General features: G+C 45.1%; 1 protein-coding gene across 3 annotated transcripts in view; it reads right to left on the bottom strand.

Moving 5' to 3' along the window:
- LOC126272280 (uncharacterized) overlaps positions 1-22409 on the bottom strand; it is a 719890-nt gene that overhangs the window by 398198 nt on the left and 299283 nt on the right. For all 3 annotated transcript variants that reach the window (XM_049975035.1, XM_049975034.1, XM_049975038.1), the window contains one exon: positions 11317-11463. The gene's annotated coding sequence lies outside the window, so the exon portion shown is untranslated. The remainder of the gene's footprint in view (positions 1-11316; positions 11464-22409) is intronic.

Genomic DNA, 22409 nt, shown 5'->3' with positions numbered 1-22409 from the left:
TGCTGTAGGGGTACTCCAAAAACATACGGTTTTCATATTAGGCGCATTGTGCTGTCACCTGCTGTCAGGTACTCCATATCAGCGACCTCAGTAGTCTTTAGTCACCGTGAAAGAGAAGAATGGAGCGCTCCGCGGAACTCACGGACTTCGAACACGGTCAGATCATTGGGTGTCGCTTGTGTCAAACGTCCGTACGCGAGATTTCCAGAATTCTATACATCCCTAGGTCAACTGTTTCCGATGTGATAGTGAAGTGGAAACGTGAAGGGCACGTACAGCACAAAAGCATACACGCCGACCTCGTCTGTTGACTGACGGAGACCGCCGACACTTTGAGAGGGTCGTAATGTGTAATAGGCATACATCTATCCAGACCATCACACAGGAATTCCAAACTGCATCAGGATCCACTGCAAGTACGATGACAGTTAGGTGGGAGGCGAGAAAACTTTGATTTCATGGTCGAGCGGCTGCTCGTAAACCACAGATCACGCCGGTAAAAGCATGCCAAATGTGCTGAAGTGCCATTTCCATTGAAGTCAGAAGGCATCGGAAACGGCTGCAAGTAAAAATACAGTAGAATACGAACAATACGCTTACAATGCATTGAAATCGAGCAGTGCACACTGAAGGTTCGTGAGCAATAACAGATATACGTAAGTACACAGAACTCCATGTAACGAAAGTAGCTTCTGTTTTATACGAAACAAGAACAAATTTGGAATCATTTAACCCACCCAATATTACGAATACGAGAAGAACGCAATCAGAATACGAGTTACATATTTACAATGCATTTCAAAGACGGAATACAAAGGAGATGAAACGAACTTGTTAACTATGAAACTAGAATGAACCTGGAAGATAAAAATTAGCCAAGAAGAAACCGAGATGGTAGACTGATAAACCGCAGCGCTTCAAGTGGCGTGGCAGCGAACGAAGAGCATGTTGCCTGACGTCTTCGTGAGTAGAATCACATTGGATTATTTAATGCAATATCTTGATATTCTCCTTGGAATTAATAAATGTTCTTGTTTATGTGGAATCACGCGGTGCGTCTTACTTTATTTACTTGGTGTTACATTGGCGAAAACAGTGCAAGGATTGCCGCAGCCGGGGAGCGCAAGAATTTCTGTGAGCATCATTTCCGTCTTCGCTAAGAAGGCGGAGCATCCACGCAATCATATTAAGGTACGATGAGCAACATTACGCTCTAGGACTCCCGCTCCGGGAAAGGGAATTTGTCACACCTGTTGTATACTCTATACTTTTCGAGTGAAAGTACAAGCCCTCCCGTTATTGCTATTAATATTGCTCTGGGGCATTTACTGAATATCTATGTGTGAACTTCGGCACAGATCGCGATTGTACTGATCTCTGGTTGATTTGCCCGCTGCTGTTGTCACCAGCGGATCTCACCTTTCGTTCATTTGCTGCTACCCTAATTTTGGTCGGTACACAATTACTAACTTTCTTGAGAGAAGATCATTAAGCTATGACAGTTTTGTAAACATGTCGGCAGGAAAACTACACCCTCTGAACAGAAAGCGAACTTATCAGAGATCGATATTACTCGATTCATCACGGCTCTCCAACCTTAGACGTTACAAGATTCGATTGAGGACACGCAGTCAGTTGTTCTGCTCCTGGACGACCAAACACACCACTGTTTGCAAAGGAGGAATACAATAATGGTACAATTGCCTGCGAGAATTTTACTGGCAAAGCGACGGTACCTGAAGGACACACACTGAATCCACGTTAACTTTAAACACGGACGATGTGATCCTTCCTGCCAAAGCAATTACTACTCAATCAAATTACCGTCCATTAAACCAGAGCCCTTCTCAGGAGACGTGGAGTGAGAGTCCAGGTTCTGCGAACAATTTGATAGCTAAGTGGATAGCACCCCATCTTCTTCCACTGTCTTCCTTCGCGGGTATCTCGGAGATAAAACTAAGACGCTCGTCGAAGGTATCTCTGTAACTGCTTCCACTTACGAGGGTACAATGAAAATCCTACGTTAACAGTACAGAGATAGTAATAGAATCATTCGGGCACACCTAGAGTATTTGAAAGTGATTGCGCCTGTTCATCTCGTATCCCGGAAAGCCTCAATTTACCATTCATAGAATATAACGGAAGTAAGCAGGCATGAAAATCATTGGGGGAAGACGTCAATGCGTGTGGAAGAGTCTTAGTTCAGGAAACATAGCGCGCCTTCCGAAAGAAATCTGCCGCCGCTCGATAATGGGCGTAGAAGTACATAACGTCTCCAAAGGAGACCTTTCAGGTTAATAGGGTTTCTAGCGCAAGAAGTAGACGGAGCATGCATTACTTAAAAGATCCGCTAAGGAGTGCAACCAAATTAAAACCCGCTACCCACGGCTTCCGCTCTAATTATACAGCCGGCCGCTGTGGCCGAGCTGTTCTAGGCGTTTCAATCCGGAACCGCGCTGCTGCTGCTGCTACGGTCGAAGGTTCGAATCCTGCCTCGGGCATGGATGTGTGTGTTGTCCTTAGGTTACTTAGGTTTAAGTAATTCTAAGTCTAGGGGACTGGTGACCTCAGATGTTAAGTCCCATAGTGCTTCGAGCCATTTGAACTAATTAAACAGTGTAAAGAAACTCTTCCTTAACGCAATAACAAGCGGACGCCAGAACCGTATTACGTATTCTGTGCACAATGTAGTCATTGGGCTCAAGATTCCCAAACATGCTAGAAGCACAGGAGCGTGTTAAGATACTGAAGCTATGTAACAACTGCTTTCTTTCCCTCTAGACTGCCCATACTTTTTAAGAATTGCATGACGAAAGGCAAGACCTTCTGGTCGCTCTGTAAAGGCAACCATCACAAATGTATCAGTGGCCGCAAAACATCTGCATCTAGAGCGCAAACGAGTTGTAGATCAGTGGATGATGTAAACAAAGGATCCTCCGGCTTCAGGCACCTGCAGACTGCACGGGCTCGTGTTACAGGTCTCAAAGGCGTGGAAGAACTGACATTGTATTCTGGACGCTGGTACCAGTTCATCTCCGTTAACAGATGTTTGTTTGCTAGTCTGAATTGTGTGACTGTGAGAGTGTTACTCGGTCCCTGACGGTCGGCGCATATGAGCCCGCGGTTACATCTGAATCATGCAGACTCGTCCGTCTGAATTTAAGTACTAGTGATTTTTTAGCATCCTCCCGTCTGTACCACGAGGTGTCACGATTATGCAACACGCCAAACAACCTATCACTTGCCGATCCTATTCCCAAACATACGGATGTCGCTTACATTAATATCTCCGTCTCTTATCTTAATGTCCTCGAAGTTCGACTAAATACTTAGCGGGCATCTTCTGGTTCAAATGGCTCTGAGCACTATGGGACTTAACATCGGAGGTCATCAGTCCCCTACAACTTACAACTACTTAAACCTTACTAACCTAAGGACATCACACACACCCATGCCCGAGGCAGGATTCGAACCTGCGACCGTAGCGGTCGCGCGGTTCCAGACTGTAGCGCCTAGAACCGCTCGGCCACACCTGCTGGCGCATCTCTCCCCAACTGAGAGTCCCTCAGAACCGCAACCAGCAACACTATCAATCAGCGCAAAGCCGAGTAACTGACAGACGCGCAGCAACACATCATCGACATGATCGATCTGTAAAGCTGTTTCCCTTTAATAAATCAAAATTTTCTGAAACTGCCATTATCTGTTTACACGAGGATGAGTCAAATGAAAACCTTAAATATTTTTTCAAAAATATTATTTATTGTGATACAAAGCTATATCACTTTTCAAAATAATCTCCAACACGCTCAATGAAAGTCCTCCAGCGCTTAAAGTGCATAAATTCCTTTAGAAAACAAAATTTTTTTTGGTAGTCCGCGCAACCACTCATGCACCGCGCGGCGTACCTCTTCATCAGAACGGAACTTGTTTCCTCCCATTGCGTCTTTCAGTGGTCCAAACATATGGAAATCACTTGGGGCAAGGTCTGGTGAGTATGGTGGATGAGGAAGACACTCAAAATACAGGTCTGTGATTGTTGCAACTGTTGTCGGGCAGTGTGGGACCTTGCATTGCCATATTGCAAAAGGACACCTGATGACAGGAATACACGTCGCTTTGATTTTATTGCAGGCCGCCGATGATTTTTTAGGAGATCTGTGTATAATGCACTGGTGACAGTGGTCCCTCTAGGCATGTAATGCTCCAAAATGACGCCATTTTTGTCGCAAAAGAGAGTCAGCATAACCTTCCCTACTGATGGTTCTGTTCGAAACTTCTTTGGTTTTGGTGATGAGGAATGGCGCCATTCCTTTCTCGTTCTCTACGTTTCCGGTTGTTGGAAGTGAACCCAGGTTTCGTCCCCAGTAACGATTCTTGCAAGGAAGCCATCACCTTCTTGTTCATAGCACCGAAGAAGTTCTTCACAAGCATCAACACGTCGTTCTCTCATTTCAGGAGTCAGCTGCCATGGCACCCATCCTGCAGACACTTTGTGAAACTGGAGCACATCATGCACAATGTGGTGTGCTGGCTCATGACTAATCCGTAAACATGCTGCAATGTCATTCAGTGTCACTTGGCGGTTTCCCTTCACTATGGCTTCAACTGCTGCAATGTTCTGTCGAGTCACATCTAGTTGCGTCTGACCTGGACGAGGTGCATCTTCCACCGAAGTCACACCATTTGCGCACTTTCTACTCCATTCGTAGACTTGCTGTTGTGGCAAACATGCATCACCGTACTGAACCTTCATTCGTCACTACACAAAAGCCGAACAACAGAACGCTGTACTTCCCTGGTGCAAGTCGCAAGTGGGGCGGCCATCTTTATACTGATACTGCGACGGTATGTGTGCATCTGCACTATGCTCCCACCTACAGGCCATTCTGCACGCTGTTTGTAGCACGCTTACCAACTTACAGGACAACGGCGCGAAATTTCGATTTGTTATTACAAATTTAAGGTTTTCATTTGACTCACCCTCGTACATGTGTATCACACCTACAGATTTCCATCCCAGTCCCATAATTCCTTCTTCTTGCGTCGTTTTTTGTCGGTCTTACAATTCGAGTGTTTACAGTATATCGTGTGTGTGTGTGTGTGTGTGTGTGTGTGTGTGTGTGTGTGTGTGTGTGTGTGTGTGTGTGTGTGTGTAAAACTAGTTACATCCCTAAGTACTTGCGCTGACAACAGAAATGCCCACTTTATTTTTCGCCTTTAAGCTTGCAGTGTGTGCTGCTCGATTTTTTTTCCTCTGGCGGTGCTGGTAGAACCACAGCTGTGTGGTTCTACTCCTGCAATGGAAGAGCGCCACAGCGATTCTCTCACGCACATTGTTGCTAGGGTTGTTGCAACTGCAGAAACAGTATGCTGCACTCCCAAATTTTTGAGCGTGTATTACTCTCGATGGTGCGTCGTCATATGCACTCCAACCACCATAGTGGTCGACATTTTGAGCTATAGCTGTATGGAAAAAGTTCTTAAACTGTTAGGTACTTCCTTCTAGCACAGTGTGTTCAATATCAAGCCGCAATGTATTTGTTTCGCCTGAGGTATGCTGTACTACTCTGTTTTCTGTTGGTGAGGTTTTTCCCGGTCATAAAGATGGTTTCACGGAGACAAAGGTAAATGGACAAGAGGGGGAGGGGGGGGGGGCAACAAATCGAATCAATAATAATTATATCATCACTCTGTAACTTAAGACCACGAGAATGTTTAAAACCAAAACTCAGAAAATACTCTTAAATGATTCCCGAAATTCTGTAATTAAATTCCGTTTCACCCTGTACAGACATTTTAATATGCAGACTAATTCAGCTGCCCCTGCCGTTGCCGTTTTATGCAACCCACCCTGTTGTGTCACAAAACACGCGTGAGATTTTTCATAGTCTCTCGCTTACTACACGCAAACTATTAGTCCTACAGATAAAATGAACAGCGCCTTTTTGTAGGAAATTTGATAGAGTTAAATTTTGTACTGGGATACGTTTTGCTGAAGGTCACAGTTTTCGAGTTATTAAAGAAAAACCTATAAATTGGCCTTCAAACGCACCTCCACCCCCATACTCAACCCCCACCAGTCAGGATTTCTAGTACGTTGTTCGTGGCACTCAACTCGTATCACCGCACAAAAATATCTGACAGCACGAAATACTCCCGATATTCGACCTTTCTTGGTCACTACTGATTGGGCTATTACGCCACCAGCATAGCCGCCTATTTCGTGAACATTACAGGGTGATTCTAAAGTCACTATACATTTCAGTGATATAGTAACGGAATATTTGTTTCTTGCAGGTACTGCGACAGAATGCTAAACAAAGAAGAACGAATCGCTGTTGTTTTTGCTCGTCTTCATGGAATGACGTATGAACAGGTACGGACAGACTTTACCCGTTGATTCCGGAAAACAGGCCCCACCAGGCTTGCTGTCAAGACCCTGGTATTGAAATTTCAGCGTACTTGTAGTGTTGCAGATGAAAAACGTCCAGGAAGGCCGGCCATAACGCCAGACACCGTGCAAAGTCTGCAGGATGCGATCACACGAAGCCCTTCCGCATCTACCAGGAGACTTAGTAGGGTGCTTCGTATTCCTCAAACCACTGTATGGAGAGTTCTTCGTTACAAGCTGCACAAACGTGCGTACCATATCCAGTTTGTACATAAGCTTGAAGCGGAGGACTACGCAGCCAGACAAGCTGTGTCGTGACCTGCTACATGCTGTGGAAAATGATACTTTGATGCAAAATGTCTTGTTCAGCGATGAAACTACAATTCACACCTGTGGACATGTTAACAGACACAATTGCAGGATCTGGGCAGACAAATAACCAAGTGTGCTGCAGGAGCGTGGTTAGAGATAACGACGTCAACACTGTACGGGCCCTTCTTCTTCGCAGAACAAACCGTTACTGGAACCACATACCTAGATATGTTGGAAAAGTTTTTGGAGCGCCAGTTGATATCTGATGGGATTATGAATACTGTTGTTTTTCAACAGGATTTGCCCTCGTTGTCAGTGATTATCTGAATCAAACACTTCCCGGCAGATGGATTGGTCGTGCCTCTCCACGGATGTGGGCATCCCGCTCTCCTGACTTTACAAAATGGCTCTGAGCACTATGGGACTTAATTTCTGAGGTCATCAGTCCCCTAGACCTTAGAACTACTTAAACCTAACTAACTTAAGGACATCACACACATCCATGCCCAAGGCAGGATTCGAACTTACGACCGTAGCGGTCGCGCAGCTCCAGACTGTAGCGCCTAGAACCGCTCGGCCACTCCGGCCGGCTCCTGACTTGACACCCTTAGACTTTTTTGCATGGAGGTTTATCAAATCTAAGGTATACTAGGTGAAGATCCACAGCACTGAACACTTAACACAGCGGATTCGAGCCGCAGCTGCTGAGATAGCGCCGGCCGAGGTGGCCGAGCGGTTGTAGGCGCTACAGTCTGGAACCGCGCGACCGCTACGGTCGCAGGTTTGAATCCTGCCTCGGACATGGATGTGTGTGATGTCCTTAGGTTAATTAGGTTTAAGTAGTTCTATGTTCTAGGGGACTAATGACCTCAGAAGTTATTCCCATAGTGCTCAGAGCCATTTGAACCTTTTTTTTGCTGAGATTACACTGGATATGCTTGGGCAGGTTTTTCGGTCTACAGTGGAGCGCTGGTGGCGGGATGGGGTGCCTAGACATGCAAGGTCGTCAAATTGAAATGTACTGAAATTATATCCTATTGTAAAGTAAGTGGCAGGGCGATTACATATTGGTTAATAATATTTGTTTAAGTACAAAATGTATAGTGACCTTAGAATCACCCTGTATTAATTTAAACGTGCGTGTGAGGGAATGAAAGGAAAATAACTTTCGTGAACTTTATGCTAAAACTGATTGCGCTGACAATTCGATCCAAACTTAACCCTTAGAAGCACTGTAGTTTCGTACTCAGAAGCCCTGACGATTACAGCGATGTAGTTGTTTATTTTATGCTGTCAGAATTCACTTCTCACGAGAAGCAAGTCTTAAAGGAATAGGACTGCAAGAGACTTTATCGTTCAGAATCAAGCAAACAGCTTGCGTAGAATGTAACTTCTGCAGTGGTTGGGAACCCCGCTCTCACAAGGAAAATGCGCCCACTACGAGCGCCCAAGAGAATATCCACAATGTAATCAGAACTTTCAAAGGAAGGGGAAGACTCCAGTGGGTATTTTCCAGCTTAATGAATGAGAAACGATGTTTTCCGAAGGCGGCTGGCTGACTCGTCTCCGCTAGATATGCGACGGAAAAATGAGAAAAAAAAACACTTAGGCTGTTTGATTTGCTGGGAAACCCACCGACGTCGTTATTAAAATGGCATTACCAGTAATCCTTTGTGTGACAAAACTGTTAGAAAACTTCCTCCACTACTCGCTTCATAATACGAAGACTTTTTATCACTGCAATATCTGATAAAATGATTTTTTTGTGAGAAATCGTAAGCTTCTTAACATTGCCGTGCCGGCACGGTCGGTAATAGGGTACAGTTTTGCGTCATTTAATACTACAGTACGCTTGCTGACAACTTCAGCCAGCCAACGGAAAATTATGACAGAATTAGTTCTACGTTAAGTTCTCCTCAAGCCATTTCGCAATCAATCTTTTGATCCAATCTATTCGCTTACCGGCCGGTTGAAAAGTGACTGCCTATTTGCTTCTATTTGAACACTAATCCACCTTTCCTTTTTCTCATGATACCTATGCGATGGTGACAGGAGAACTGGTACCATGTCTTCCTGGATTGAAAGGTTTCTACATTTTTATGATAAGGCTTCCAGAGAATAACAGTATTTTTCTTGCATATATTCCTATTTTCTTTCCACAGGCATCTTTCTCTCACTTTCATATATGCTATACGGACCTACTTAGACCATAACAAGGTGTTTCGGAATTCACTTAACGTCTGCTGCCACGCCTACTCCAAACACAGAAACAGTATTCAAGAAATAGTGGCACCAGTGTCTTGTATGCGATTTCCTTTAGAGATGCTACCTTTTCCCAGAACCCCTCCAAACAGCCCAAATCATCCGTTCACCTGCCAAAGTAACGCTTTTATAACCAACCCCATTCCATATTGCTTCGTACAACGGAACTGTCCAATTCGATATGTCGAAACCTACCCTGAAATTGTTTACAGGGAAAGAATAAAGTGAAAGAAACAACGCCAAAAATTTTAGCTCCGAACACATATAGCAATAATTTTTTAAAAAAGTATGTTGGAATCTACGAAATCTGTAGGTCGCCAGGCAGCTTGAGAAATGTACATGCGTGCCGTAGCTATGGCAGATGGCGCCTGCGCACATGGCAGGCACATATCCTTCGCTGAGGGCACATCGGTAAACAGAGAACACGGCACAACACGGTCATAATTTGTAAAGCGAATTTCAGTTTCCACTGACAGTTTGAATGGCACATTTTATCAGTTACTGTTCGCTCGAATTTGCAATTCATTAATATGCATAACATTTAGCAGTTGACTTTGTGGGATTGCCAAGCGTTAACAATTGAGATAAAACAATCTTGATTTCTTCATATATGGCTGTAAAAAGCATCCGTTTTTGTGCAGGTTTCAGAGTTTCACTGTAATGTCGAATTCAACTCAAGTTTTCAGCCTACCGAAGGTGAAATATGAAGAACGCGATATGAAATCGCAATATCTACATATGTGTTACTTATTATTTAATTTCTTGGGAACTCCTTCCCATGATGTGGACATTTCGTTGGAAACTGTAGTAACTTTACAAGCAACAGGAAATAACTGATATTTCCGTAAATCGTGTTTCGAACTGTGACTGTTGTGCTAATTATACACCAGAACAAAAACGAAGTACCTACCAAGCCCAAAAAACAGACACAGTGAGTAAAAAAACTGGATTTTTTTATTGGACGAAAAAATATCAAAACGATTAAACTTAAGCTGTATGCAAAGACGGTTCCATTTCGTACAATCTGACCATTGCAAAAACGGAAAAAAGGTTTACATGAAGTACGAAATATGCGCCAAAATGAAACTCGCAAAAATGTGAAAGAAAAACGTTTCGAAAGAATTAGAAAGATTCACGAGAGTCAATTCTCTGTTTCCGACGGAGATCTACGAGAGTGGGCACTCTGAATTTCAAGTGCGATGAACATTACTGACTTCCAGGCTTCTTCGACATGGTTAAATAGATTCAGGAAATTATACGGAAAAGGAAGTCGCAAAATCACGAAGCTTACTTCAAGTAAACATTCAGCGGAGATCTCCTGTTATCCCCTAAAGCCTAAAAGCTGCGTATCAATTCTTTGCTTCTGTTGGACCCTTGACGTGGCCATAACGACACCTCTGTCTTTAAGACGACGGAAAGACTGAATTTGGATTTCACCTGAAACCAACAGTGTGACTCAGCTGCTCGATTACAAAAAATTCTGACAGTGTACAGCACTTATCAGAAAATATCCGGAAAATATAACTTCCGATAGCGTTTTGTCATTTCAGGTTTAGCAGCGGAATAGTATACTGGGAATACTGGAGATGAGAGGCACCAATATGGCAATCTGATTCCACCGAAAGTATTGCATTCACGCAACAGGATCGGAAGCTAACATTTCACAGCTGGAGGAAAATGGTGTAAAAGCACCACAAAGCGATAGTTAAGGGGCACTTATTACTTTAAGTGCTCATTCCCAAGAAATCTATTTGCTTGTGTTAGTGCTATACTTCTGCGGTTGGTCAGAAGAGAATTATGTAGTGATGATACCACATAAAACAGTGAAATAAATTTTAGGGGTGGCTAGTGGAAATTTATTATAAGGTTTCTTGCGAAATATGTTGTCCCTTTAAAGAAAAGAAGACTTTGGTACAACAGATTGCAGAGTAATGCTTCAGCTTTTAGTGCCCTCATTTAGGCGGTCGGACAGAAGGCATCAGACGATTTCAGGTGATACCTGTAGGATCTTAAGATGTCGGTTTAGCTCACACGAAAGTGTAAGAGACGTGCTCACGCAGCTTATTCCGGAGTCGTTGGAAGGAATGACGCTGTCCTCACGATATCCTGTTGGTAGAATAACAGAAAAAATTCAGTATCTTACATCTTGCATCATGTTAGAATAAGATACGAGAGAGTTTGTGGCACGTACGGATGTGCACTAAACATATTTCCATAGCTTAGAATGCGAATGAAATTGGAGCGGAGCAACTAATAATAGTGGACAGTTCCCTCAGCCACACAAAGTACATTGTCTTCCGGAATATAGGTAGACGTATTATGGTAATAGTAGGTGCATCTCTACTGACCTTGGTCTGATGCGCTGCTGTTGTTCCAGCGACAGTAATGTCCGTGGCTCTTGGTTTGAGAGAAGTGCTAACGACGTCTCCCGTCGGTGATTGAACCCGGCAAGAGTCCGTAACTCAGCTTCAGGGCGCACATTCACCCAGCGACATCTGCAAGAGTAACGGACTGATGCAAACAAGTAACGCAAAACAGAAATATAAATACACAAGGAACTTCATGTGAAAGAGGAATTTTATCACAATAATAAGAAACTCAGAACTGAAAGGGGTCTCACATATTCCGTATACAGAAAACAACCTTAGCAGCCCACAGGACGTTTCTAGGCATCTAAACTTTACAAACTACGATGGCATGCGATTCATGGAACACGCCTGAACTACCTTCACTATCTAATGATCTTTTACTGTCCGCTTCAAGAGAAGAGTAATTATAACAACTGCAAGAAAAACTGAATACAGAACTTGTGAAACTACGACTAAAATCAACCTTAGTAAGATTAATATAGTGTGTAATTAAAACGATGAAAAATTTATGAAGTTGGGAAGTTGTTAAACTAGTTGGAATCCTTGTATTTGAAGCTGTTATAAACGATTGAAGTTCGTTTTCTCTCTCTCTCTCTCTCTCTCTCTCTCTCTCTCTCTCTCTCTCTCTCTCTCTCTCACACACACACACACACACCTAGAAATTATGATAAGTCAATTGTTTAAAAAACTAAAGCGCAATCAAAAATTTACAAATTTACACACCTACATGAAACACCATTTTTTCGAAGATGTCCCCTTCGTTCTCGATGCCCTTTGCGAGCTTTCGTCAAAAAAGGCCACCTCCGTCCCTTTCCCCTGTTGTTTGACCTCTGGACCTCACCGCGTGTAGAAAACGTTTTTCCATACATAACCAATTTCAGAGAGGCGAAAATGAAAATCTGAAGCTACCAGATGAGGGCTGTGAGAGAGGTGCTTGATGATATCGCAACTACCCGAATGAACCAACAAGTTTGTTCGCGGCGTTGGCTGCGTGGGGACGTACTTTTGTTATGCGACTAGTCCATTCCTTCGCTAACCCTCCCCTTTCACTCTGTATCGCACTCCGCAGCATTAACTGTCTCCCACTTGGATAAAAATTTAGTGAGGAAGATCCCTTGACGATCGTTAAAGACAGGGAATGTTTTTTTTTTCTAGTCGGACAGCGTTTTGTAGTTTTTCGCCGATGACTAAGAAGGATGTTACTGCCGCAGTGATTGTCTTTTCGTCTCGGGAGTGCAGTCGGCCATCCACGTCTCGTTGCCAACCACAACAGTCATGGAAGTGCACATGTTACAGCTAGAAGCGTTCGAGAAATTCCCCTGAAGCTGCGTTTTTATCGACTTTATGCTGATCTTCGGGCAGTTTTCGTACCCACCTCGCACGCAGTTTATGAAAACCAGATGTTTCAGTAATGGCTTTTTGTAGAAGAGGTTTGAAGATTTCTGGAAACGCTGCGGATCCACGCTCATCGCTTTTGTTTTTGGCTTTCTCTCCAACCCCGCCCCTCCCCCCCCCCCCACACACACACACAAAAAAATGTAACTTGCAAACACTAGCACGTTTAACGTGCCAGACATGTGTCCAAATTTAATAAAAATAAAATTAGTGAACTGTTTTAGTACAATAATAAATCTGTTCATTACCTTACAGTATATTAAATATTTTAATGTAATAATAATTTTACGTCAGTGAATGGTACAATGCTTCAGCAAATTGTGGAACAAATAGCAGTTCAGAAAAATAATTTCTTTGAAAATTACAATTAAAAATTTGAGAACTACATGTATCACATAGTTAATTCGAGAACTGTAACAGGAAATTCGATAACGTGATAATGTACACTAAATGAAATCGAAGTATGTACTCACTATTACCAGTATTTTACTTAGCACTATGATTGTACAAGGGTTATTGAATAAGTAATGGAACCGTTTCTTTCCTGAAAGCAGGTCTGTTTTATTCGCGATTCTAATACACCATATTATTTCCCACTTTTTTGGCTAGAAAACCCTAGATTTCACCATAGTCTCCGTTCAAAGAGACAACCTTACGCCACCTTACTGGCAGGGCGTGTAAGCACCCATGATACCATTAAACTGGACAACGTCGGAAGCAACGTCTTGCTGCATCAATAACTTCTTCATCATCCACGTACTGCTCCCCGCAGAGTGCATCCTTTATTGCGTCAAACTCATGGAAGTCGAAAGTGCTAGATCAGGGCTGTAGGGTGGATGAGGAAGAACATTCTAATTAAGAATTTATTTTGTTTAAAAATCTGGGAATTTGTTTTAAATTCTGCTGTAAGAACAGAATAAAGTGCAGCAAAGTTTCAGAAATATTAAATATTGCTTTTTGTGAGTCTGGTGTAACGCTGAAGATAACGAGAGCTCTGACGCACCAGCAACCCACTGAACGATGAAATCGTGGAAAAAGCGAAACAAATTATTACGAACGATCGCCGAATCATAATCAGAAATGTTGCTGATGATGGTACATCAACTGGCTCGTGTTACGCTTTTTTTTATGTTTCTGTTATGTAACTTTGTTATAGCAACCTTACTTCCAAAACTGTTGAATTACAGACCGAAACAGGAGCGAGTGTCAATTACGCAAGAGTCGCTACATGATATCAGCTGGAAAGCGTCGTAACAGACGATAAAAATTGGTGTCCGGGTATGACGTCGAACACAACGCTCAGTGGTACTGAGACACAACTATTGGCATTTCCGTGAACTCACAAGCATTTCTTCGTAAAATTCAAATTTATATAACTCTTTGATATTACATCGTAATTCGACATCATTCTTGTGCGTTTTGCCGTTCATTCTCTGTATCGTAACACGTGCAAATACTATGTCGGTCGACCACAAAGACACATTCAAAACCGTAGCTCACGCCGCTGCCTATGCGAGGCTATGTTTTAATGAAGTAGTCACGCGTGCCAGTGTGTAACCTTGGCCATGGAGACCAGCAACACCGGGGTTACAAAACCCAGCGCCGTTTGTTTGCACGCTGTACGCTGCAGACAGCTGTTGTCTGCACAGGCGTTGACAGCTCTGATAATGCGCGTTTCACCGCCGCTGCTAGGCACAAAGCGCCTCCCTCCCTCCACACCCACCCACACACACTCCCACCCACACGCTTATCTGGGCGACTCCACTGTAACTAGCCGCTACTCACAGCGCCTCGCTTTTCAGATCGCTTACAACGCGTTCTGAATTAGACCTGCCAACTAGGAGAGCGTTTGCTCACATCAAGTGTATTGAATTTCAGTACAAAGCTCCTCGCTGTAAAGTTAGCGCAGGTAAGCCCTTCGTTAACTTTTCTATTCTTCCCCAAACGCCATTTAGCGGACCTTTTTTAATGTGGCTATACATATAAGGTGCAGCCTAATGAAAAAGGGACAGATGGCGAAAAAGGGACAGATGGCAAAAAAGGCACGCCAACTCTACATCTACATAGATACTCCGCAAACCAACGTAAGGTTCCTGGCGGAGGGTACCCTGTACCACTACTAGTCCTTCCCCTTCGTGTTCCACTTGAAAATAGCCGGCCGCTGTGGCCGAGCGGTTCTAGGCGCTTCAGTCCGGAGCTGCGCAACTGTTACGGTCGCAGGTTCGAGTCCTGCCTCGAGTATGGATGTGTGTGTTGTCCTTAGGTTAGTTAGGTTTAAGTAGTTATAAGTTCTAGGGGACTAATGACCATAGATGTTAAGTCCCATAGCGCTCAGAGCCATTTGAACCTTACACGCAAAATATCATGGCGGCACTGGAATGGCTTGGCAGTCAACATCAAATCCCGGTTCCCTAAAATTTTCCCAATAGTGTTCCTCGAAAAGAACATCACTTTCTGTCCAGCGATTCCTAGTTGAGCTCCCGAAGCATCTCGGTAACATTAGCTTGTTGTCCGGACTTACCAGTAACAAATGTAGCAGCCCCCTCTGAATTGCTTTGATGTCTTCCTTCAGTCCGACCTGGTGCGGACACCAAACTACCGAGCAGTACTCAAGGACGTGTCGCAACAGCGTCCTATCTCCTTTACAGGTGAACCACTGTCTCCTAAAATTCCTCCAATATACCGACGTCGACCTTTCGCCTTCCCTACCACAGGAAAGGTTACATTTCATATCGCTCTGCAACGTTACGCCCAGATAACGACTTGACCGTGTCAGGCAGGGGGACAGGACATTAGTAATACTGTACCCGGCCACTGATTCACTGGAAGCTTCCTCAGAGAGTGCATTCCGTCCACAATGGAGGTAGCTAACACAAGCCTCGTTCGATCAGTACGCTAATATTGCTCGTCGTTCTCCTATCAGACTGGCAGGACTGAGATGAAAATAGAGAAGATCAAAAGAAGATCAGAAGAAGATCAGAAGAACATCAGAAGAAGAACAAAAGAGCGAAAGCGTCACAGAGATCCTCCCCAAACTCGCGTGGCAGACGCAACAAGTGCCGCACTGTGCATCAGGCTGTGGTTCACCGTTAAAATTCCGAGAGCGTACGTTTCTGGAAGAGTGAAGCAATACATTGCTATCTCCTGCGTTATCTCGCGAAAAGAGAATTAAGTTAAACTTAGATAGATTCAAGCTCACAAGGTAGCTCGTTTATCTCACGGACCATACACGACTAACAAAAAAAAAGATGGAGGAAACAGTAGAACATGGAACACCTTCTGCCACACACCAAAAGCTGGTTTTTGCACTATAGTTCTAGTAGTGGCAAGGCTGCGCAGACGTGACTCGTGACTCTTGACTCTTATTCGGAAGAAACAGGGTTCAAACATCCCTGCAGCTAGCCAATTTCCCTTTATCCTTGCATCGCCTACATTGCTTAGGCTTAAAAAAAAAACGCCACGAGGGTAACTGAGGGCACTGTGCCCCGTCCTTGCCCAAACCGAACTTTAGTTGCGTACTTGTAACTTCCTGGACATATTTCGTTGTTCTGTGTCCTTCAAACCGACACACAAGGATTTTATATATACACTCCTGGAAATGGAAAAAAGAACACATTGACACCGGTGTGTCAGACCCACCATACTTGCTCCGGACACTGCGAGAGGGCTGTACAAGCAATGATCACACGCACGGCACTGCGGACACTCCAGGAACCGCGGTGTTGGCCGTCGAATGGCGCTAGCTGCGCAGCATTTGTGCACCGCCGCCGTCAGTGTCAGCCAGTTTGCCCTGGCATACGGAGCTCCATCACAGTCTTTAACACTGGTAGCATGCCGCGACAGCGTGGACGTGAACCGTATGTGCAGTTGACGGACTTTGAGCGAGGGCGTATAGTGGGCATGCGGGAGGCCGGGTGGACGTACCGCCGAATTGCTCAACACGTGGGGCGTGAGGTCTCCACAGTACATCGATGTTGTCGCCAGTGGTCGGCGGAAGGGGCACGTGCCCGTCGACCTGGGACCGGACCGCAGCGACGCACGGATGCACGCCAAGACCGTAGGATCCTACGCAGTGCCGTAGGGGACCGCACCGCCACTTCCCAGCAAATTAGGGACACTGTTGCTTCTGGGGTATCGGCGAGGACCATTCGCAACCGTCTCCATGAAGCTGGGCTACGGTCCCGCACACCGTTAGGCCGTCTTCCGCTCACGCCCCAACATCGTGCAGCCCGCCTCCAGTGGTGTCGCGACAGGCGTGAATGGAGGGACGAATGGAGACGTGTCGTCTTCAGCGATGAGAGTCGCTTCTGCCTTGGTGCCAATGATGGTCGTATGCGTGTTTGGCGCCGTGCAGGTGAGCGCCACAATCAGGACTGCATACGACCGAGGCACACAGGGCCAACACCCGGCATCATGGTGTGGGGAGCGATCTCCTACACTGGCCGTACACCTCTGGTGATCGTCGAGGGGACACTGAATAGTGCACGGTACATCCAAACCGTCATCGAACCCATCGTTCTACCATTCCTAGACCGGCAAGGGAACTTGCTGTTCCAACAGGACAATGCACGTCCGCATATATCCCGTGCCACCCAACGTGCTCTAGAAGGTGTAAGTCAACTACCCTGGCCAGCAAGATCTCCGGATCTGTCCCCCATTGAGCATGTTTGGGGCTGGACGAAGCGTCGTCTCACGCGGTCTGCACGTCCAGCACGAACGCTGGTCCAACTGAGGCGCCAGGTGGAAATGGCATGGCAAGCCGTTCCAGAGGACTACATCCAGCATCTCTACGATCCTCTACAAGGGAGAATAGCAGCCTGCATTGCTGCGAAAGGTGGATATACACTGTACTAGTGCCGACATTGTGCATTCTCTGTTGCCTGTGTCTATGTGCCTGTGGTTCTGTCAGTGTGATCATGTGATGTATCTTACCCCAGGAATGTGTCAATAAAGTTTCCCCTTCCTGGGACAATGAATTCACGGTGTTCTTATTTCAATTTCCAGGAGTGTATATATACACACACACAAGAGGGGCTTTGAAAAGTCTCCTTTTAGACTTACACACTTCGTCCAGCGCTGTTCTAATTTGTTGATCCCTTCCGAATAATAGGAATTGCTCAAGCCTGCAAAATAGCCATTAGTTGCTGCAATCACCTGCTCGTCTGAATTAAATCTTTGTCCCGCCAGCCATTTCTTCAAACTGGGGAACAAATAGAAGCCCGAGAGAGCCAAGTCTTGAGAATAAGGAGGGAGGGGGGGAGGGATGTGAAACGAGTTGGAATCCTATTTCCATTAATTTTGCGACCACAGCTCCTGAGGTGTGTGCTGGAGCATTGCCGTGATGGAAAAGGACTTTTCTGCGGTCTAATCGCCGGCATTTTTCTCGCAGCTCTGTTTTCAAACGGTCCAATAACGATGAATAATATTCACCTGTAATAATTTTACCCTTTTCCAGATAGTCGATGAGGATTACCCCTTGCGAATCCCAAAAGACAGTTACCATAACCTTTCCGTCCGAAGGAATGTTCTTCGCCTTTTTTGGCGCAGATTCTCCCTTGGTAACCCATTGTTTAGATTGTTGTTTGGTCTCAGGAGTATAGTAATGTATCCAAGTTTCATCCACAGTGACGAAACGACGCTTAAAGTCCTGCGGATTCTTCGTGAACAGCTACAAACCATCCTTGCAACACTTCACACGATTCCGTTTTTGGTCAAGCGTGAGCAGTCGCGGAACCCATCTTGCGGATAGCTATCTCGTGTCCAAGTGTTTATGCAAAATATTATGTACCCGTTCATTCAAGAAGCCCACAGCACTAGCAGTCTCACGCACCGTAACTCTTCTGTCATTGATGACCTTACCACGGATTTTATCAATGATTTCTGGAGTCGTAACCTCCACAGAGCGTCCAGAACGTTCATCATCACTTGAGCCCATATGGCCACTCAGAAAATTTTGAAACCAAATATAAACTGTTCTAATCGAAGGTGCAGAGTCACCATAATGTTTATCAAGCTTCTCTTTAGACTCTAGAGGCCATTTGCCTATCATAAAGTAATGTTTAATCACCACACGAAATTCTTTTCGTCCATTTTTTTGACAATGACTCGACTTCCTTGATCCACACGAATGCAAAACACAAAGAAATAGACGAATACGGCTGAAACTTCGTGTAAGTTCTTTCCAAATGTGCTACTAACTAAACATGACCTCGATACGCGCCGGTGCTGCCATCGAAATCGCACAGCAACTGGAGAAGTAGTCCAAGTTAAAGTAAGCTGGATAGTGCTATTTTTAGAGGCAGGACGTCTGCAAATAACACACAGATCCGTCGTGAAATTTTGGCGTTATTCGGAAGAAATGCAATGTTGCGCCCAGCCGTAGAGAAATGGTGCCAACCGTTTGCCAAGGCCACACAGACGCTGGAAGACAAAATTGATCAAAATCCCGATTTAATTGGAGTGCCCTGATTATAATGCTCCGGACGTTCTCAATTGGCGACAGACCAGGCTAAGTTTCTGGCCAAGGTAGGGCCTGACAAGCATGAAGACATGCAATAGAAACTCTCACCGTACGCAGGCAGGCGTTATCTTGCTGAGAGGTAAGCCCGCGATGGCTTGCCCTGAAGAGCAACAAAACGGGACAGAATGTTGTCGACATACATCTGCTGGAAGTGTGATAACCAAAGGTATTCTACAATTCTTAACAGCAACACAGATCACCACTTCTGGTTGTCGGTCCGTATGGAGGGCTTCTCCAAACACGTCGTCGCTGCTCAGCTGGATGCGGGACTCGTCACTATAACAATTCTTCCCAGTCAATGAGATTCCAAGCCAAAGACGTGTGTGGAGACGCCCCGGAAAGCGGTGGGATACCAGCCAACTGTCGCGCGCCATACGGCTGGACAACCACTTTGACGGTCTGGGATGCCCTTCCATTTCATAGCACGACTCCTTTGTCATCAGCCGCACCCTTGCAGCACAACGGAACGTCGATGATACTCTGCCTTCCGTTTTGTCGTCCTTCATGGCAAGCCACCCTGGGCTTACCTTTCAGCAAGGTAACGTCCACCTGGATACTGCGAGAGTTTCTACTGCTTCTCCTCGTGCTTGCCAAACCCTACCTAGGTCGGGGAGGTCGCTAGATCTCTCTCTCTCTCTCTCTCTCGAAAAAGAAAAAAATCGTCCAATATTTTCTGAAATTGTAATCGTTTCTTGTCTGTACATGTACATCACATATACCGATTCCCGTCCCATTCGGATAATTTCTTCATGGTGTATCTTTCTTTTTATGGTTTGTGAGTGTATGATGCAGCTGTTACCCGACATCGACATTAACGATGAGGCTGTACACGCCGACAACGTCCGATGTAGGACTTAGCGATTTTCCACCCGAGAGATTTTTATTTTGTACGCTGTACATGTCAACGTTTTATTGAGCAATTAAGCATTTTTAACTCATGACACCGAATCATTTTAATCAGTCTATGAATATAAATACAAATGCTGTTAGTGAATCTTCGAGGTAATGGCTATGCAGCATATACTCTGTAGAGCCAAAGGAACTGGTATAGACATGTGTATTCAAATACAGAAATACAGTATGTAAACAGACAGAATACGGCGCTGCGGTCGACAACGGCTATATATGGCAACAAGTGTATGGGGCAGTTGTTAGATCGGTTACTGCTGCTGCTGTGGCAAGTTATCAAGATTGAAGTGAGTTTCAACTTGGTGTTACAGCCGGCGTACGAGTGATGGACACAGCATCTCCGAGATAGCAATGGAGTGGGGATTTTCCCGTACGACCATTTCACGAGTATACCGTGAATATCAGGAATCCGTTAAAACATCAAACCTCCGACATCGCTGCGGCCGGAAGAAGATCCTGCAAGAACGCGACCAACGACGACTGAAAAGAATCGTTCAACGTGACAGACGTGCAACCCTTCCGAACAAATTGCTGCAGACTTCAATACTGAGCCGTCAAGAAGTGTCAGCGTACGAAACATCATCAATATGGACTTTCGGAGACGAAGGCCTACTGGTGTACCTTCGATGACTGCACGACACAAAGCTTTACGACATGCCTGGGCCCGACAACACCGATATTGGACTGTTGATGACTAGAAACATGTTGCCTGGTCGGACAAGTCTCGTTTCAAATTATATCGAGCGGATGGATGCGTTCAGGTATGGAGGTAACCTCATGAATCCATGGCCCATGGATATCAGCAGGGGACTGTACAAGCTGGTGGACGCTCTGTAATGGTGTGAGGCGTGTGCAGTTGGAGTGATGTTGGATCCGTGATACGTCAGTGTACGACTGACAGGTGACACGTGCGTAAGCTTCGTGTCTGATTACCTGAACTCACTGATGTCCACTGTGCATTCCGACGGACTTGAAAAATTCAGCAGCCTGCGCACAATGGCTCCGTTCGTTGCAGGAATGTGGGAGTTATTCCTTAAGTGTATTCGTAAAGTGTAGGTGACTAATGGAAGCGTGTACAGTGTTAATTCTGACAACTCGTTTGTGCATCCTATTCTATATCCACGAAGTGTGAAGGTTTTTAACTGATAAAATCTTGACATTCATGCTACGTTCTACGAAGAACTCGGGCATAACCGATGTCGCGCTTACACGGGTTGAGCACCATATAAGCTTTCAAAGCGTGGCTTTCGCAAAGGTCGTCCTGCTTTTTCGACAGATAACCTTGTTCCACAGAAATTTCGCGGAAAAACTTCTGTTATTTCACTTTCTGAGCCAAAGACACACAGCGCCAAGGTTCCCAGCAGAAAGCTTCTACGAACACGCCAGCCTGCTCCATTTCACTGATGGAATCTCTGCCTCTACGAACAAACTAGCTGTTATGCAAATTGTTACACCAGAGAGCAACAGCTGCCAAGATCAGCATTTCATCGCGAGATCCGCGCGCGCAGACAACGAGTTTTCGGTGAAAGGATGCCGCTCTGAATACAAAGGTGGCGGCGATATGTCACGTGGGCGGAGGCGAACCGAAGCTGTCTGTCAACATCCGCTCTGATTGAGGCGGTGGCTTGCGTGCTGTGATTGGACCCGATTCATTTCCTGAGTCGGGCGCTGCTTGCAATGCGGAGGAAACGTCTTGTCGCTCCTGAGCGGCAGCAACAGCAGGAATACAAGGGAGGCTGCTCTAGGTAGGGGCAGAACGTCTGAAGGGACTCGCCTACAATACGCTAATGTGACCAGTTTTTGACTACATAATTTTCTTGTTTTAAGAGTACTGTAGGACGATCTGTTTTAATTGTTAAAAACCATTCTACAGCCAAGGTCTCATAAAATATTTCTTTACTTAAGACATCTGGTTACCACAGTGTTTGCTGTCATCTTTAAGTCTTAAAAATCTTGTTGTTGTAAAACATTTTACGCTGAACCTCACGTACAAGATATCAAGTGAACAAAACTAAGCACATTTCAGAAGTTTGTCATCGCTAAAATATTTAAAAAACGTGAAGTAGCTTGTCCAAAAGGCAATTTCCATATACATATTGCCGACCGGAGTGCCCGAGCGGTTCTAGGCGCTACAGTCTGGAACCGCGCGAACGCTACGGTCGCAGGTTCGAATCCTGTCTCGGGCATGGGTGTGTGTGATGTCCTTAGGTTAGTTAGGTTTAAGTAGTTCTAAGTTCTAGGGGACTGA

Source organism: Schistocerca gregaria, chromosome 5, assembly GCF_023897955.1.
Source record: "Schistocerca gregaria isolate iqSchGreg1 chromosome 5, iqSchGreg1.2, whole genome shotgun sequence".
Classification (NCBI taxonomy): domain Eukaryota; kingdom Metazoa; phylum Arthropoda; class Insecta; order Orthoptera; family Acrididae; genus Schistocerca; species Schistocerca gregaria.
Note: the sequence above shows the minus strand (reverse complement) of the source record. Positions and strands in the feature narration are given on the sequence as shown.